This window comes from Eptatretus burgeri, chromosome 1 (assembly GCF_056783735.1).
Source record: "Eptatretus burgeri isolate ZD-2024b chromosome 1, Ebu_testis_v1, whole genome shotgun sequence".
In the NCBI taxonomy this organism is placed as follows: domain Eukaryota; kingdom Metazoa; phylum Chordata; class Myxini; order Myxiniformes; family Myxinidae; genus Eptatretus; species Eptatretus burgeri.
The window spans coordinates 121,078,183-121,093,157 of record NC_140961.1 but is presented as its reverse complement, the minus strand read 5'-3'; the positions used below and the strand labels follow the sequence as shown (position 1 = coordinate 121,093,157).

At 43.5% G+C, this 14,975-nt stretch overlaps 1 protein-coding gene across 8 annotated transcripts in view; it reads left to right on the top strand.

Moving 5' to 3' along the window:
- The window catches only part of LOC147035299 (adenylyl cyclase-associated protein 1-like), a 129,536-nt gene that overhangs the window by 14,050 nt on the left and 100,511 nt on the right, over positions 1-14,975 (top strand). The window lies entirely within an intron of this gene.

Below are 14,975 nucleotides of genomic sequence, written 5' to 3'. Positions count from 1 at the left end.
TCTGGCCATTCTCAAGGTGCACACTGAGACGAACCACAGTGGGATGTCGCTCATGAATTGGGAAGTTCAAGATCGTCCACATGGCTTCATTGCTGCTGATGTATCTTCCCATTTCATATTGCCGAATCTCATCATGCACAGTCCCATCCATTGTCAGACCAAACTCAGCCATGTCAGATCCTTTGTTGACGTGCTTGCATACACATTTGATGGATTTCACAGAGTGGTAGTCCTCAACATCGATGTGTGCATTGAATAGCCATGTGAGGAGTGGACAGTATGGAACAATCCACCTGTTATCACCTTCAACCTCACAACTACGAACTCTGATGGTTCAACTAACCCTCACAATTACAAACTCACCATCTTCTGGTTTTGTCCGACGATGCAGTGGGTATCCATCTTGTTCAGTCTGTGTCTCTTTCATAAGATATTGTGGGAACCTTTTTGTACATTTGTTATCTTTCATGCATGGTGAGTTTGGATTGATTGAGATTGAGGGAACCATGCACCATCTGTGTTTTGACAGTGCTGAACAGAAGTGGATCAATTTCTGGGTCTGGAAGTTCAGCACTAATGAAGTCATCCACTCTGAGCACATTAAGTTCATCTTGAAGGCAATTCAGAATGTGGACATGTGGCAGGCTACACTTTTGCCACTCAATTGTGTACACATAGCACTTAATGGCTCCAAAAATCTTTCCCTTGATGATGACATTCATCAATGCCTTCATTTTTTTTTGTTGGAATACTCTTGCCAGCAAATAATGGTGATGCTGTGGTTTTTGGTCTGGCAGCAGTACATTAGCCACTTCCTCCCAAGCTGGATTGCAGGTGAAGGCGATGAAGAGATCAGGACGGCTATAGTTTCCACATATGTCGTTGCATCCTGAGTGTGCTCATGCGTGTAGTGGGGACCACCTGTGAAACTGGAAGGTAAAATGACCAATTGGCCAACATTGGCAGCATTTCCATCATTGTTCATGGCATGCAGTGCTGGATTTAGGCATAAGCTAAACAAGCTACAGCTTTGGGCCTCAATCTGCTGGGACGTCTTTTTTATTATTATTATTTTCTTTTTTTTTCTTGCTTTTGGGAAATCAAGAAAGAAAATGTTTTAAGTTGTATCTGATATCGTTTTTCTCATTTTGCAAATGTTCATTATTACATTTTATTATTAAAAGTGATCCTGATTACTTATTTTGTCAGCATTTTGTAAATATATATATATATATATATATATATATATATATATATATATATATATATATATACATATATACATATACATATATATACATATACATATACATATATATATACATATACATATACATATACATATACATATATATATATACATATACATATATATATATATATATATATATATATATATATATATATATATATTTGAAAAATTACATTTAAGTATTGTTCCATGGTATACCATATTATAATCTATGATAGAGATCAAGCCAACCAAATGATAAATATGTAATCAGTAAATGCATTCATTTGGAAATAATTTGTATTTTTTTGACTTTAAATGCCTTGCTTTAAATAATTAAAAGGCATTTTTGTTTTCAATTTTTGTGAGACCTTCTGGTGTAATCTTCCAACAAGGGGCCTCCAAGCTTTATTCAGCTTCGGGCCTCACCAATTCTAAATCCGGCACTGATGGCATCCCTGAGGTGAACGTAGTTTTCTACTCAGAGTTTCTTTTGGTTCTTTCAAATGAATCTCAGCCTTTCTGTCTCAATTTTGGCATACATGTCCACAACAAATTGGTGGTGGAGATCTTTGCAATGCAAGATGTGATTGAAATTATCAGCTCTCAGCTTAATCCTGTCGGCATAAAAGTCCGTGGCAGAAATGTTCTTTTCACTTGGCAGTCCTGTTGCTGGGTTTGTTTGTTGCAGTTAAATATCATATCCATCACCACCCTGCCAGAAAATTAGTGGATACTGAAGTGCATCATCTGATTGGTGTGTCTCAGCAATTCTTTGGAGGGAGTTGTTTCAGAGTTTGCAGCACAATGTCTCGATCGCCATGTTGTTCACCAGCAAGGATGACAGCCACTTCTGATGTTGAGGGTGCATTGAAGCACCGCTCGTGCTCTCCAGCTGGAGTTTTGTCTGAATGGATGACAAATTTGTACTCGGGTGTTATCTTTTCCATGGCACTCTCGAGACTCCGAACATAATGGTTTTCTTTGTGGAGCATACCTTGCAACCGCAACACCACGTCCAGCGTGGTTTGAATGACATTGTTGCAGTGCTGTTCAGCCGGCTTTGTATTGTCACCAATGAAGTCGATCTGCAGGATTTTTGGCTCTTCATTTGGTTGTGGCTGTTGACTGCCAATCTGATGATGAACCTGTCCCTGCACTTTAAAAGTGGGCATGTAGCCAGATTCTCTGATACTCTTTTGTGGCTCCAAAAGATGTCATGTTGAAGCACGAGTTGTATCTTCTGATGTTGCTTTGGAAATGACTTGCATTTGGAGTGTTGACTGTCAACAATGTACAAAGAGGTTCAGGAGCATTAATTTGGGTCAGCCAAACCTTGCTACTATTGCAGAACTTCCCTGGAGCTTCTCCTGTCCATTTCATCGCATCACAGTGCCTGCAAATATATAATCGACAATCATCCAATACCAACAATCTGATCAGAAGCATAATCCAAGGCTGGATTGTAAGAGAATGCAGACTTTTATTTGACCCTCCACGGCTGTTTCTGGGATTTAGCCATTCCTGTTGCATTTGCCCCTAGTCTTCTTCCTTGCTCTCTTCTTATCAGCTGTTCTGGATGCAGTGATTGCTGCTGTTTGCTTCTTGCTGTTGATGAGTTAAGGCTGATCTCGATGCAGCTTTCGCAAGTCGTTTTTTTAACAAGTTCGCTTCTTGTACATTTTCTTCTTTTGGTGGGAGCCATCTTCCTGCAAAATAAAGGAGGGAGACGGGGGAAGGGGAGAGCGATGCCTTAGCACATGTCGCAACATACTCTGGGAGGTAGGGGTGAGAGGATATATGTATGTATATAGTACTGTGCTATATTTGGCGGCGAGGATGGGAGTTAGCAGATAAATTTTTATGCTTTCTGAACCACACACACACACACTGCAGTCAGTGTGGTTACTGAGTACAGTATGTACTGTACACAACCCAAAAATCTTGTGTGGCTTTCACCCTGGTGGGGGAATTTCAAGAAATGATTAAAAACACAACGTTGCATTTTAGACGTTTCAAGATGTGCATAAACATTATTATTTTTAAATAGCTGCCAATCGTCGTGTGATGGCATACGTGGCAACTTGGGGAGGACAAAAAACGGGTTGATGGGAATCGTAACCGGGTTATTTATTTATTAGACGTTATGGGAAGTGATACTACGTGTGGAATCCTGGAGGATGGTGACGTACCTCATGCCATCACACAGCCAATTGACTCGAGGGATACATTGCATATCGGCTGCAGGTCGCTCCAGGGTTGTGTGTGTGTTCCATGACCATTCAGCTTGTAGCGTGCTTACCAAGTGGCTTAAGCAATCAAGCAAGCACCCCAACAAAATACTGGCTGCTTGATAATTGAGCAGACCCCAGGTGTTCCATCATTCATAAGCTTGCTATTGCTTGCCAAGCCACCCATTCCTTATCAATGGTGGAATGCTTGCTTGGGCACTTAAGCCACTTGGTGAGCGCTCTACAAGAAACTTGGTAACTGAATGCATCCCAGGTCGAAATCTGTGTCAATCCTTGCGAATGCAATGGTAGCAAAACAAACATTGCATTTTTAAAATGGATCGAACCTTCCATCCAGTACGGGTTTTGACGACACTAAAACGGTTCTGCAGGTTTTCACAAACAAAACTGGTCAAACGCATGAAATCCGGGTCACTTGCCATCTATGGTGACGAGTAAAAATAAATAAAACCAGGCACAACAAATCCCATCCATTTTGTAATTTTGACCGATGACCATGACCCCCAAAACTTCGGACCCTACCGATCTTCACAAATATGAATTTTTCACCATAGGAATGGGTGACAAATAGAATAAGGTTCACTATAAGCTTAGTTTTAAGTAAATCGGATCATTTTTGACGAAGTTATGAGCGAAAAAACTATTTTGATCTTTTCGTGACCTTGACCTTAGGCCAAAAAAAAAAAAATGTTGCATTGGCGTAACCCGCCCGACCCTAAAAATTCCGCCGACCCTACGTTTTTTTTTTGTTTTTTTGCTATCGAAAAATTTTGCCGAAAAAATTTGAAAAAAAAATAAAAAATTATTGCTATTTTTGTTTTGCTATCGTTTTCAAGTATCTTGTTGATTGCGATCGCGATCACAAAAACCCGGAAGTGTTTCGGACAGAACCCGCCGACAAAAAGGGTGGTACTCGAGCCGGGGGAGATTTTGGGAGGGATTTATTAGGAAAAAAAAAAGATCCCGACCGACCTACCCTATTTTTCAGTGACCCGTTACGCCAATGCAACATTTTTTTTTTTTTTTTGGCCTTAGATCCAATTGCACCCAAAAGTTCATGGAGTCGTCCAAGGTTCATTGCCCACCTGTGGATTAAATTTGATAGTGTTTGCTTAAGCCATTTTGCCGTAAAGTTGCTAACAGACAGACAAACAAACAAACCGGACGATTACAATATCACGCTCCCTCCCTCCGGGGGGGGGGGGGGGCGGATAATAAAAAAACAATTTAGAAAACGTTATTGTGGAAAAAGGCTCGGAAATGGTGTGTTATCAGCTTTGAAAATCGCAAAGAGAAACTCTTAACGATTCTGAAGCAAACCCGGATCATATAAAGATGACCAACTGCTTTAGAAACAGCCGCAGGGGCAAAATAAAACACGATCACTCGTACGCTGCTGCAGTTAGAAGTTAAAACCGACTGTACCTGTACGTCTGAACCTCCATCCTGGCCGTACCAAGGTAGTGTTACCTGAGCATTCATGCTTGACATCATATGTTCCAGGTGTACCCAACTCCATTAAAGCATCAGTGTTGTTTTCCTGCTGAGTTTGTTAAATCACCTGGTGAGGGCAAACACGGCTTGTTCCAAGTTCCTTACGGAGTTGAGCACGGATAAAGTGCACAAAGACTTACCTTTTAAATATAATTCTTTAAATATGGAATTCAAGCGAAAAAAAAAAAATAACAAAATACAATTCAATGATATATCAATACAAAGAGAACACAAAATGTCGGCACACGCTTCACAGCTCAAACCAACTTGAACAAACTCCGAACACGAGGTCAATGGAGGTTTTTTTATGGATGAATGTTGACGTGACGGGTGGGTGATGAAAACACATTGCACAAAAAGTTAAATAAATATGTCATCTAAAATTGAAATTGCACAACATTTTCAGCTGGTGAGGCACCAACCGAGAGACCGCCCACCATTGTGCTGCTCAGTCGATTTGACATGTACGTTATTGTGTTGTTTTTTTTTTTTTAAATATGCATTGATGTTGACAAGTCATATAATGGAACAATGTCGAATAAAGGGGGAACGTAAAGGAAATAAAGTTTCATATTTTCAGCGAGCCAGCCACTGCCTGGTGTACTGCAGAACAACACGTGGCCAATGCAGGTGAGTCCACCGTATTCAGTGACAGTGTGAAGAGCACTCGCCAAGTGGCTTAAGCACTCCAACAAAACGGTCAATAAGAAACTGCTCCCTTGGCACACAATTGGCAATCACCGAACTGTAATATTCAACGTACACCTCCCGGAGACGCCCAAAATGTCAAATGTGTCTGAATTGGACAAATGAACACTTTTCTAGGAGTCGGAACTGTTTGTAAGTTCCATTCTGGAGCTTAAATGTTGTAATTTTCCTTGGTTTGAGAGATTCTCATGGTGATCGCATATGCTGGCAAAATGAAATAAAGGAACGAACGCTGACGTCTCCGGGCATTTGTAAGCATGGAAATGTACCCAGTGATTCGGAGATATGATGAACAGGCATTCGATAATATGAGTGAGGAAAGTGGAAAAAACAACAACGTTATCGTTAAGAAATCGTTGCAGTCTGTTCCAAGTCGAGTGGTTGAACAGGCCAAAAAACGTGGCGGCTTCAGACCCCAGCGAACTAACCAAGGAAATGCCTTAAGACCCCAGAACGAAGTGGCTGAGGATCATGAAGGATATAATTAAATGAGGCTGTTTATGTTGTTAAAAAGAGGTGTTTTAATTAACCCAAACACCCAATTTTCACTCTTGCACTTCCTTTGAGGTTTCCTAGTATGCATGCAAACTTTCAGGCTGCTAGGTTTTATATTTTTTTTGTTATGGAGGACACACACACACACACACACACACACACACACACACACACACACACACACACACACACACACACACACACACACACACACACACACACACACACACACACACACACACACATACACATACACATACACACACACATACACATACACATACACATACACATACACATACACATACACATACACATACACATACACATACACACATACATACACACACACACACACACACACACACACACACACACACACATATCGTTACGGTTGTGGGGGTACATTGAGGAATTTAATAGGGAACTAAGCATTGAATGGAGTCGTTTGGTCCGTGGACATGTTGAAGGCATCTCAATGTAATTAAGCAGGGAAACTGAGCTTCAGTGTTACATGTCACCACACAGGGGGTGGTGTCATGTTAATTCGCTAGGGTTTAAGAATAGGCTTCCCCAGTACGTAATTGCCCTCTGCTGTTTTTCCCTATGTTTTTATATTTCAACATTGGCAATAAAGGTTGGGAAACACGTTCCTAAAACAACTACAATCGGGCGGAAAGCCCCGCTTTCAAAGGGTGATAACAGCGAAGTCATGCACCCAAGTGATAATTGATGGGTCTGACATCAGAGGCGAGCCAGGCATGCCGAGGAGGCGGAGGCCCCGCCTTTTCGGATTTCGTGTGAGCAAGCTACGCCCCGTAGGAGGAAACGGTGGTTTTGGCAATGTTGGTCAGTCAGAGGTATTGGACTCATTGGGACGGAGATTGGAGTTCAGGGTGAGTGCACGCACGAAGAAAGATGTTGGCCTCTGGCTCTTGGTTCAGTCTTGAGAAACGGACCCTAAGCCTCATGCATGTCATAACGGGTCGGTGAGGACGATCGATGCACAAAGCGGCTGTACTGGGGCTCTGAGCCTTGGTGTTGAGTGCCGCTCGCAGAGTGCTTGGCTTATGTTGTCCCGCTACTAGAGAAGCAACGAGGTGCCATTTTGTTGTGCGCGTCTGCACGTGCGAATAGAAGTTCCTCAATTCCAACTTCCACGAAAACCAGCTCTGGGCCAAGCCAAGTACAAGAATACTGAAAAGGAATGGTTTTCTATTTATTTGGTTTTCCCTTTGTCTGTATTTGAGTCCCTGTGAAGAGGTGCCTCAACTTTAGGATTTATTCACTTCATTATTAACGGTACCTTTTTAATTATTGTCCTTTGAAAATATTTGTCTATTTTCATTAAATGTATTCCTTTTAAGAAGCTGTATCCATGAATTTGTCGTGGAGTTCGAGTATTAACCCCCTCCGTCCCCCCCTCACCCCGTGCATCCATGACTGCATCCATCCCCTGTGCTGTGCTCCTCCGTCCCTCCGCCATTGCGCCCTGTCCCTCCCACACACGTTTAATCTCCGAGGATCAACGTGTCTGCCTCCTATTAATAAGGAACCGGTTGGCCGTCTCGGGGCTGACTGTGTTAACTGCCCGTCCCCACAATTTGGGTCGGGGGGTTAACCTGGACTGGCTACCCCTGCGACAATATAACTCCAAAACCGAGCAGCCTGAAACTTTGCATGCACACAAAGAAAACTCCAAGGAAGTGCAAGAGTGAAAATTGGGTGATTGATTCAATTAAAACACCCCCCTTGAAGATAATTTACGGCCTTATTTAATTATATCCTTCATCAGGCGATCCTCGGCCACCTCGCTCTCTGGGGTCTTAAGGCGTTTCCTGGGTTACCTCGCTGGGGTCTGAAGCCAACCTGTGGCATATCCGAAGGATTGTGGGGTGAAAGGCCAGACACCATATAAGTCGAAGCTCCATGTTTTATTTCCAGGGAGGCGCATACTGCGCATATGTGTGGTGGTAGCTTTATAGAACATGACAACATTTCCCCCCCCCTCCCAACAACCCTGGACGAATCATTCGGATGAATCAGGTCTAAACGTATCTTTAGTATTTGACCAAACATCATTTCTGCGGGTGTGCGTCCAGTGGTTGTCTGCGGACGTGTCCTATGGGTAAATAACGAACGTGATAATTTGGTTTGCAGAGAAGAACCGTCATTTGCCTTTTTGAGACCATTCTTGATCACCAGGACAGCTCTTTTGGCCTGACCATTTGAAGCAGGTTTGAAGGGAGCACTGCGATCGTGCTTGACACCATTTTGTGTTTCATGAAATCCAGAAACACAGCGCTGGTGAAACATGAGCCATTATCACTAACTACACAATTTGGCAAACCATGAGTGGCAAACATGGCACGTAAACTTTCAACCGTGATTTCGCTAGTACAGGATGATAAGGTTAAACATTCAATCCACTTTAAATGAGCATCGATAACAACCAAAAACATCTTCCCTAAGAATGGACCAGCGTGATCGATGTGAATTTGAGACCATGGTTTAGAAGGCAAGGACCACATGTGAATCGGTGCCTCAGGTGAGTTCAGGGCAATGGCCTGACTCAAGGAGCAATGGCAAACGTAGCTCTAGGTTTTCATCTATACCTGGTCACCAAACATGGCTCCTGGCAATTGATTTCATGGTTACAATCCCTGGATGTGATTCATGGAGCTCATCACACACCTTGTTTCGACATTTGGGCGGTCCAATGACCCTGCTGCCCCACAGCAGGCAACCAGAATGTAAAGACAACTCATTTTTACGAGCAGGGTATGGCCTCAATTTGTCGTGGAATTCATGGGGTATAGTTGACCATATGCCACTTACAACACATTGTTTGAACATAGAAAGGTTTGGGTCCACATTTGTCCATTGTTCAATTTGTTTGAAAGTGATTGGAGCATTATGACAATCAAACACACTCATTGCCATAAAACTTTCTCCCGGTACAGGTGCATTACCCACGTTAACTGGTAGTGGTAATCTACTCAAAGCATCAGCACAGAAATTCTCACTGCCAGGACGATACCTAATAGAATAGTCAGAGGCTGATAACTTCTCAGCCCAACTCTAAATGGGTGCAGAGGCCTGTGGGTTAATTCCCCTACTCTCATTGAACAGGGATTGCAATGGTTTATGGTCGGTTACAAGTTCAAATTGTCGACAGAAGAGAAACTGATGCATCTTTGTTACACCAAAAATTCATGCGAGAGCTTCTTTTTCAACCATGGAGAAGTTACGCTCCACTGCTGACAGTGCATGATGCATAGGCTACAGGCCGTAGTATACCGTCAATACGTTGCTGTAACACACAGCCAATGCCATAAGACGAGGCAACACAGCTGAGAACCAATGGTTTAGCAGTATCATAGTATACTAACACTTTAGATGAACACAGCAACCGTTTTGCCTCAGCAAACACCTTACTACACTGCGTACATCATCCCCATTCAACACCTTTATGAAGGAGTTTGTGGAGAGGCTCAAAGACGGTGCTCAGATTCAGAAGAAAGTTACAGTAATAGTTCACACCCAGGAAAGCTTTGAGCTCGGTCGTGTTCGCTAGAGTCGGAGAATCCTTGATAGCTTCCGTCTTGGACGTGCTGGGCCTGATGCCAACAGCACTGACAATATGACCGAGAAATTCCACTTGGGGAAACATAAATCGACATTTTTCACGTTTCACCTGAACACCGGCTTCAACAAGACGTTTGAGAACCGCCTCAAGGTTACACAAATGTTCAGCATCATTGCAGCCGGTGATGAACACATCATCTTGAAACACGACTACATTTGGAATTGCTTTCAGCAGATTCTCCATATTGCGTTGAAATATAGCAGCGGCTGATTTGATTCCGAAAGCACAACGGTGATAAACAAACAATCCCCTTGTGAGTGTTACAACATGTATACTTGGAGTCCTCATCAAGCAACATCTGAGTAGAAGCAGATTCCAAATCCAGCCGGCTAAAGTTCTTTCCACCAGAAAGCGAAGCGAACAAATCATCTGCCTTGGGCAGAGGATAATGATCCTGTTTGGAATACCTGTTCATTGTTGTTTTGTAATCACCACAAATCCAAATACTACCATCTGACTTTAATCCAGGAACAATTGGACATGCCTAATCACTGAACTCAACAGGACTGATAACACCTTCCATCTGCAGGCGGTCGAGCTCTGCCTCGATCTTTGGACGCATCATGTGAGGTAAGGACCTCGCTTTACAAAATATTGGCTTTAACACCTTTAAAGGGGCCGACACCACCTCCAAACAATGAGGGGTATTTGTCAAGAATGGCATTGTGATTAACATCACCAGCCATCAATTTGATCACAGGCAAATCGAGTTTGATGAATTCAAGCCAATTACGCATAAACAATGTCGGCCCATTTCCCTGAATGATCCACAAGGGTAGTTTCCGTGACACATCATTGTAGGTGACCTTCACCTCCGCACTACCAATCACAGGTATCAGTTCATTGGTATAAGTTCGCAACTTGGCATTCACCGGTCTGAGTACCGGTCTCGCTGTCTCCTGGCTAAACAGCCTATCGAAAGTTTCGGAACTCATGATTGACTGGCTGGCCCCGGTGTCCAGCTCCATCTCCATGGCAATGTCATTCACCCTGACCTCCACCACAATGGATTTGCTTTTATCCGACATACTGAGCAAATCATGCTCCTTTGAAGCAGGAGGTATTCCTTCACCACCGTTAACTGGCATGGCCAAACCGATCATGTGGTGATTTGTACCGTGTTGGGATGTCTGGCGACACATCTTGCATAGATGGCCAAGTTTTGTCCGCAGTTATGACAGGAGCAGTGTTTGAAACGACACAGGTAGGGTAAGTGCCTGCCTCCACAACACCAACACCGTTTACCTGTCGGAGAACCCGACGATCCACTGCTCTGCTTTGGCACAGATGAGCTCGCATTATGAAACGAGGTGATGTGTTGAGCAGATCTGTGAAATTGAGGAAGGCTGGGCTTCACAGCTGATGATGATGATCTCAGTTTGTTCACATCATTGCATGAACTCGGCTGCAAGTCTCACTCTCTGCCGCTGATAACACGCAGCCCCTCATCCGTAGTCATGCAGGCAGTTGTGATTGACACAGCTTCAGTCAGATCGAGATCGGGAACAACCAACAATTTCCGGAGGATCGTTTCCTTATTGATGCCAATTACGAAAACATCTCTCAATATCTCATCCAACGTGGCACCGAATTCACAATGTTCAGCCAATCTGCGAAGGTCAGCGACAAACTCAGACACCGACTGACCTTCCTTCCTCCCATGAGTGTAGAACTTGAACCGGGACATGATTTTCCCAGGTTTCGGCTTGTAGTGTCTGGCCACAATCTCGATCAGTTCATCGAAGGTTTTGTCCTTCGGTTTATCGGGAGTAACCAGATCCTTCATCAGGGCATATGTTGTTTTGCCACATACCGTGAGCAGAACGGCCCGGCGACGATCAGCATCTTCTGCCACCGCCATCTTGTTAGCGATGAAGTATTGTCCCAATAGATCAGAAAAGTCTTCCCAGTCCTCATCCAGCTGGTACTCCACCAGAATCCCCACGAACGCCATTGTGAGCAATGCCAACTTGGCAAAGCACTAAACTCATCAACAATTGTGGCATATCCGAAGGATTGCGGGGTGAAAGGCCAGACACCATATAAGTCGAAACTCTGCGTTTTATTTCCAGGGTGGTGCACACTGCGCATGCACGTGGCGGTAGCTTTATAGAACATGACACCATGTTTTTTGGCCTGCTCCTTCCTACCTTGACTTGGAACAGGCCGCAACTTGGAACATGCTGTTCATCATAGCTACGAATCACTGCGTACATTGCAATGCTTATAAATGCCCGGAGACGTCAGCGTTCATTGTTTTATTTCATGTCCACACTTGCGATCGCCGCGAGTATCTCTTAATCTAAGAAGAATTACAAAATGTAAGCTCCAGAATTGAACTTGCAAGCAGTTCTGACTCCGAAAAAAAAGAGTTAATTTGTCCAATTCGGACATACGAGTATGTGACATTTTGGGCGTCTCCGGGAGGTCTATGTTTAATATGACGGTTCGGTGATTGCCAATTGCGTGCCAAGAGAGCCGTTTCATATCGACCGTTTCATTGGAGCACTTGCTGGAATGCTTAAGCTACTTGGTGAGCGCTCTCCAAGCTGCTTGGTTGTTCGTTTCCGGAAAAAGTGCACATGCTTTCAATCTCACATCGATTAGACGTACGTTTCCGCCATCGTTGGGTCCTGTGGTGCTGTGCGCTGGATGCCTCGGGAGGTGTCTCATCCACTGAAAATGTGCAATTTTATATTTACAGGACATCACTTTGTTTAACCATTTTGTTTTCTTTCCAAAAACCATTAATATAACAAGTATCAGGGAGAATCATGAACAATTCAATCAACATTTTCTAAATTTAAGTCACGGTTAATCAGCCCTGTTGAAGTTATCAGCCCTGTTGAAGTTATCTGCCCTGTTGAAGTTATCTGCCCTGACAACAATGTACTTCGAACCCATTCTATCCTCAATCAATAGTTTTGCGAAAACATGGCCCATCTCATGATTCTATCTTGAAGAACCCTTGCCTTATCATTGTAGACCAATGGTTGATGATCAGTTTGCAAAACAAATTCAGTCCTATAGAGATGCAACATATTTTTCCTTTTCCATGGTTGAGTTCTTCTGTTCCAATTCTAATCTCAAAAACATATGTTCTGACCACAAATGGTGGACTCAGGTGTGATAGTCTCAAATGGGTTTGTTGATGAGTTGTTTGAGGATTAGCCTCAAACAAGCCATGTTCCACTTAGTGACCCATAAAGCTACGATGCTGTCCATCCTGAACATATTTTGATGGGCTCACTATGAGGCAGGCTGTGACATCCTCACCTGTGGAGTAATACCATACTCTAAGGGTGGAAACATTCTCAGCTCAAGTGTGAATCCTCCTACGATTCATTTGCAATTGGTCAATGCCTTTGACTCCAATACAATTTTTTATTAGGGAGCCAAGGTATCAAATAGTTTTAAATGGAGCACCTCACCGCCATGAGAGCATTTGAATTGCATCAGATGTGGCAATAAATGTGAATTGTTGCTCCAAGCTTGCAGGCTCGATGACAGAAGATTCCATTTGCATTTTTGCCAGCTCCATCCCGACCGTGCCTGATGTTGGCTTCATGGTTGAGGTGTTGAGCTTGGGACCTCGGATCTTGAGTTCAAATCCCACTCGGCTGTTGAATTAATACCAAGTGGGGTCGACTCTGCCTTTCATCCTTCCGAGGTCTGCAAAATGAGTACAAGCTTGCAGGTATCCTGTGTTGGAGTGGTGGCCTGTCCAGGATTGTGCCCAATAGGAAAGAAGACTGCTTCGGCAGCACCAACGCTCTGCACGGAGTATGGTCCCACTGGATGGATTGATTGGATCCCGACTGCGTTTCGAATCCCGTGCGGGCATGGGCAACTTGCTAATATGCTTAAACACGTCATCCATATAACTATCAACATGTTTCCATCCCAATGAGAAACCTCCTCATGTCCTGTGCTGCTGTAACACTTGAATTCATTCAGCCTATCCAAAATTGTGTCTTCAAAAACTCATCGGTGCCATCTGTTATTACAAATTCTTCGAATAGTCCACAGTGTTCTCCTCTTCCTTGAACATACCATGTACATTCTCCTTTCAGGGAAGTTTGGTATCGGTGCAATGAACAGTTGACACACACCTATTATGAGGAAAGCATGTGCAGATGCTCTGGTGCTGTAGCTCCTGGTATGCTACCAACTTTCAGGGAGGCTACCTCCCAGATGCTACCAGCATCTGGGAGGCACTGTGCTTCCACGATTCCTCTCAAGTATAAGGAGCATCTATCTCAGTCTTGACCATCGGCACCTTGCCTACCATGCTGTCTGTCATTCAACAGCATATACCTGAACTGTTTGAGATACTGGTCGTCCTTCCCCATCTCCTTCACTATGACTCCGCTGAAATCTGTGTCCCTGTGTGAGTACTAGCAAGTACTCCCCACTTTTCAATTCACCACTGGCATTTACCGTCTGATTCTCATAAGGGGTTGAATGCAGACACTACTCATCAGCAAAATCATTTTGTCATCCAAGCAACAAATAGTCCTCTCCAATAAAACATTTCAAGTCGGTGTCCGACACCTGTATCTTGGGGACTTGAGATTTCAGTGGGAAAACTGCACTCATTTTCATGATCTTTGCTGTTACATGAATCGACGTATGAAGCTTTTCTCCAGGACCCTTCATGCACTGATCCAGCAGCTCATAGCATCCACATCTTAATGACCTGCGTTCCTTGTGCTACATGCATGCATAAGATTGCATACATGACACTGCATCTCAGAGTTTTCCCTGTCCCTAACTTGTCCTTTACAGTCCACACCTCTTTGGCCATACCATTTTACATGTATAACAATGTATATTGGAGTAATCAACAATGTTCTCTTCCTTGAGCATATCATGTACATTCTCCTTTCAGTGACGTTCGGTATCGGCATACTGAACAGTCGACAGACACCTCTTATGAGAAATCATAAAATATCTGCAATCCAAGCCAACTCTTTAAGATTCTCCATTGCCCCCTCATGCAGATAAGCAGATCAATCCATGCAAAGCCCACGCTACAGCCGGAGCTGCCAATGGGGAGACAATCCAGGAAAGAGCTCCCAGATGTCGCAAAACCCAAAGTTCTTTAAATAATTGATGTCCATCTGGTAGTCAGGTGTAGCCCAAT